We start from the raw sequence: 6,023 nt of genomic DNA, 5'->3' as shown, positions 1-6,023 counted from the left end.
GAATTCAGTAATAATTTAATTTAGCAGGTATTCTTTTAGAGATACTGAGTCCCACAGACCGTTCTCTAGAAGGTGCTGAAATTTAGTTAGTAGCGTCTTATTAAATATTGTGACCTTGGTGCTGAGTCTCACCGACCGCATCATTGGAAACTTTATTTAAATAAAATTTATTAGGATAAAAAATAATTAAAATAAAATTCAGGTTCAAAAAGTCAACCCAGAACTTGCGGCATTGAAAAATTATAATTGCGGACAGAGTGTGTATGTATGATTTAGAATAGATTTTACCTCGCCAGCAAATTATTTAGAATAAGTGATAATTGTTATTATAATTTGAGAAATTTATGTTAAATTGAAAATTAATTAAATTTTAAAACACGTTAATATTGTCGGGAAATTTAAAGATTTATTATTGTTAAAAATGTTAAATGTTAAATTAGAGAACATATCTGTTTGCCACAAAATTGTCATAAATAAATTTGGATATATTTTATTTAATTTATTGAAATAGTTATTCTTGATCGACTAATGATGTTGAGTCTGACGACCACTCATTAAGTGATTGATTAAATTAATATTAGAACCCAACTCTGCAGCTGTGTGGTCCAGCCTTGATAAGGAGATTTTCGGACTCATCCTTGAGATTTCTCTCATTCTCTGCTTTGTTTGCCTTGCACACGATACTGAGAGATCGTGCAATTTTACTCTCAGTGGCGCCCTAAGAACTTTTGAGTTCAAAAGGTGTCCAAATTGTGACCTCGTAAGCCTCGTCGTCAAGACCACGGAAGTCGAGGGGTACCCAGTTATAAGCGACTGGAATAATGACGATTTAAATTGCGGACCTTGGTCCGAAGTTATGCGTTTCGGTACTCCGTGGCGTGAAATCTAGTGCAGCGATAGTGCGTGTGCTATCGTCTCTGCAGTTCCATTTTATAACGGGACAGCCTCAGGAAACCTCGTGAATCAGTCGATGATAGTCAAGCATTGATCAAAGCCTCTTGACGTTTTTAAAGACACTGGATCGATGTGTATGTGCTCGAATCGTTCAGTTGGAGATTCAAAACTGGCGATCGGCGATGACACGTGTCTCTGAATTTCGTTTTTCTGACAATCGATGCAAGATTTCGCCCATTCACGGCAATCTTTATTAATCGATGGCCAGACGTATCGTTTGGAGACCATTTTTAATGATCCTTCGATTCCAGGATGAGCTAGCGAGTACAATGAATTAAACACCTTCTTTCTAAGCGGCTCTGAAACGTATGGTCCCACCGTACCTGATGCAATATCACAGTACAATGCTAAACCGTTGTCGATATTGATTCGTCGAAGCTGCAACGCAGTTGTCTGTTGCAGCAGTTGTTGAAGCTCGAGATCTTGCTTCTGTGCATCGGCAAGTTCTTCCGATTTAATGGCAGTAGACACTGCTTCGACTCATGATAATGTGTCAGCGACAATATTGTCGTTGCCCGACACATGTCTAATGTCAGTTGTAAATTGACCGATGAAATCCAAACGGCGGAATTGCCATGATGAAGCTCTCTCCGTACGCTGTTTAAATGCGTGTTGGAGCGGTTTGTGATTTGTGTAGATCGTTACGTGTTGACCTTTGAAAATATGCCAGAAATGTCTCACGGCTTCGTAGATCGCGTGTAGTTCTCGATCATAAGTCGACAATTTTTGGATCGACGGCTGTAATTTCCGGCTAAAGAAAGCCAGTGGCTGCCAGTCATTGTTTATGCGTTGCTGGAGGACGACACTGATCCCGATTTCTGATGCATCGGTAAAAACTGCCCAATCCACATCGGTTCTTGGATGCACGAGAAGTGTTTCATCAGCGAGAGATCTTTTAGCAGCATCAAAAGCGATTCGCAAATCAGCTGTCCAGTTGACAGGATGCGATCCTTTGATTTTCAGTCCTTCCAGTACTTTATTTAACGGCGCTAAAATTTCTGCAGCGTTCTTAATGAACTTTCTGTAGAAATTAATTGTGCCGAGGAATCCGTGAAGTGCTTTAACGGTTTTTGGAGGCTGGAGATTAACGATAGCCTCAACTTTTTCCGGCAATGGTTTAATGCCGTGTTCGTTGATTAAATAACCGAGGAATTTAACTTCGGTTTTGCCTGGCTGGCACTTCGGAACGTTTATTACTAGTTCATAATCACGAAGACGTTGAAATAATATCTTGAGGTGTTTTAAATGCTCCTCTTCGTCTTTGGATGCGACTAGTATATCGTCGATATATGGAAATACAAAATCCAGATTACGGGTGATTTCGTCGATAAATCTTTGGAACGTCTGTGCTGCATTTTTGAGTCCAAAAGTCATGTATAAAAACTCCAATAAGCCAAACGAAGTGATAATAGCTGTTTTCTCGACATCTTCTGGAGCTACTCGAAGTTGGAGGAAAGCTTTGGTAAAATCAACGACAGAGAAGATTCGTTTCCCATGTAAATATGCGGCAAAATCATCCATATATCGAAGCGCATGGTAATCGATAAGAGTACGGTCATTTAATGGGCAATAATCGCCACATGGTCTCCATCCATCGTCCTTTTTCTGGACCATGTATAATGGCGATGACTAAGCACTCTGCGATGGCCGACAAATGCCTTGCTCAATCATTTTACGGAACTCGTCTTCAGCTATTTTTGATTTGTCAGGCGATAAGCGACGAGCTTTGCTAGAAACAGGTGGACCAGGTGTTGTACGAATATGATGCACCGTTGAATGTTTTCTTTTCTTATTGTCGGACGGATCAGGTCGTGTGATATCGTCGGACTCACGTAGCAGTTTCATATAAACGGAATCACTATCCACAGCCTTGATTTCGTCCAATGCTGTTGTTGCGTGGAAATAACCGGATGATATCGAACCTGTAATGCCGTCGAGTAAGCATTTGCGTTCGAGGTCGACTAGCAAGTCATAATGACTCAAAAAATCAGCCCCAAGTATCGGTTTGGTGACATCGGCAACAAAAAAATTCCACGTGAAATCTCAACGCAGTCCGAGATTCAGCGTTTGTGATGATAAACCATAGGTTTCGATAATCGTGCCGTTTGCGGCATAAAACTAATAATCTATGGGAGTTGTTTGCGATTTCATCGAGCCGCAAGGAAAAACTGATAAATCCGAGCCAGTGTCCATGAGAAACTCGGTCCCAGTGACTCGATCTTTAATAAATAATCGGCATGAAATCAATTGAGAATCACTCTCCGCCGCTAGTGATTCTCGTTGGCATTTCCCTGCCATTTACAGCCGGGTGCGCATGATCGGGCATTCTTACCATGCTTGTAATGATACCAGCAATAATCGAATTTTTTAATTTTCCGAGGACGATGGTGTTGATATGCTCTGGATCGTGTATTTGGAAGTTGCTCCTGTGCAAGCATTTCGCTATACTCGGCAATCAACAGTGCAAATTGCTTACGCAAAGCAGTGAGTTCCCCTGCGGCGGATGCGTACATTTTAAAATATAAAATATAAAAATAATATTTCAAATAATATCACCTGCACTTAAAATTATTTTATTTTAATTTTACTACGTATCCAGCGATGACTCATCACTCAGGAATGTTCGGCTGACTCTCTGGCTTAATCCTGGAAACTATTTCCGATGACGTAGCTACTGAAAAATTTAACGCGACACTGCACGAAATAGGCAATTTTATTTTCAGCGCGAAAAAACTTTTATCACTATTCGATTCGCACTAAAGGTCCCTCGAATTAACACTGATGCGGCATAACGTCCATAAGATGTCCCGCAATGCAACAGTGGTGATAAAATATGAAAAACTGCACAATGATAAAAAATTCACTGTACTAATTAATAAATAAATTCACACAAAATTAGCTGTGAATGAAAAATCACGGTCTCGCCGATTAATCAGCAACGCGACAAAATATTCGCAGCAAAAACAACACGAGAACTCGCGAAAATTTTACACTGTGTAATGCACGTGTTTGACGCTTCCCTTAAATAGAGATCGTCGGGGTCACCAATTTAGTGGTTGGGGTAATAATATAAATTATTAAAATCAACTAATTAATTTAAACAAATGTTTTATTTAAATAAACGAAAGTAACATAGTGATTGTAAGTATACAGTAAAGGAAAAATGATTGGATGCGTATATGCACTCCAGCGCTCTATTACTTATTGTCTTTCCGAATGTGGAGGAGATGGATAAATGAAAAAATCGATGTTCGACGGAGACTGTCGAATTTTATCGATCGCGTCACCTAGTAGCAACGCTACATATATATACAGTCAAACCTGGATAAGTAGGACCTGGATAAGTGAAAAACCTCTATAAGTGAGACTTTTTCTCAGGTTCCGGTACCTTTGCACTGAAAAATCTCTTTAAGTGAGCAATTTTTTCAGGACTTACTAGTTCTTTTCTCTCATATTTAAAGCTATTTATCCTATTGTATTGGCAATCTTTTAGTATGCGTTCATTAATGCGTATTTAGTATTCGTCACCTGTTTGTTTGCAAATTACTTTATCTTTTCTATCTATTATGGCATTTCGAATCTATTCATTCTTCTTCAGTCATTCAGTATCATTCATTAGTCAGAGCCAAAATGTCAAGAGGAAAATTACATCATCTGTCGGCAACCGAAAAATCGAAGTTATAAGTGAATTACTGTATTTCATTATACAATGTGGTTATGAATATTCCCTATTTCTATTTATTATTCTCTGACCTCGTCTATCTGAGTTACCCTCTCTGTGCAAGAAACTCGGGTAAGTGAGAAACCTCTATAAGTGAGAAAAAAATCTTAGTCCCTTCAAGTCTCACTTATACAGGTTTTACTGTATGTAGATATATTTATGTAATATAACGGACTTTTGAGGACACGATTGTGACTACAATTCTAATCCGATCTTAATGAAATTTTCCACACTTATTTTATGTGTAATTACCACGGTTGAGTTCGAAGATGGGCTAAATCAGCCAATTAGTTTAGAAGTCATGGCTGTTTGAAATTTTAACGATTTTTTGAAAAAATCAGTTTTTAATCACTTTTAAAGTCCATATAACTTTAAAACTAAAACTGATGGATAATTTCTGTAGAAAGTATTTTAAAGCTTGACTAATAAGCTTTAATTTATAACCTTAACCTTTATATTTTAACCATTTCTTCCAATAATTTGATAGCCTTGAAAATTTTAATGGAATCAAAAAATGTTGAAAATATGGTTTTCAATCCACATAACTTATGCTTGTCCCATTATAATCCAGTTTCATCAATTGTATTTTATTGTGCACAAAATAACCTGTAAATTACACTGCTATTTTATATTTTAAAAGTATTTCTTTTATTATTTATGATGTATCGAATGTACCTCTAATCCCTATGATTATCACTGGTCTTGTCATTCGATAGTACCCACAGTTCTTATCGGATCTTAATGAAATTTTTCACGCTTATTCTATAGCAGATTATTTTGATCAAATTCGAAAAAGAGCTAAATCAGTCAATTACTTTTGAAGTAATGTTTGTTTGAAATTTTCACGATTTTTCGAAAAAATCAGTTTTTATCCACTGTTGAAGTTCATATAACATCAGAACTAAAACTGATAGACAATTTCAGTAAAAAGTATCACAAAGCTTGTTTAGTAAGCTTTAATATTTGACCTTAAACTTTATGTTTTGACCATTTCTTCCAATAATTTGATGGCCTTGAAAATTCTACTAGAATCAACAAATGTTGCAAATATGGTGTTCATTCTACCTAACTTATGCATTTCCCATTATAATACAATTTTTTCAGTTGGATTTTATTGTGAATAAAATAACCTGTAAATTTCAAAGCTATTTTATATTTTAGAAGTATTTCTTTTATTATTTATGATGTATCAAATGAACCTCTAATCCCTATGATTATCACTGATCTTGCCATCGTTATAGCGATTACAATTATGATCTCATACTAAGTAAATTTTCTATACTTTGTTTACGTGAAGGTTAGTTTAATACATTACCTATATAATGTTTTGTCAAATCAACTATCTGAA

The sequence above is a fragment of the Microplitis mediator genome, chromosome 1 (assembly GCF_029852145.1).
Source record: "Microplitis mediator isolate UGA2020A chromosome 1, iyMicMedi2.1, whole genome shotgun sequence".
Taxonomy (NCBI): domain Eukaryota; kingdom Metazoa; phylum Arthropoda; class Insecta; order Hymenoptera; family Braconidae; genus Microplitis; species Microplitis mediator.
This window is presented reverse-complemented; position numbering follows the sequence as displayed.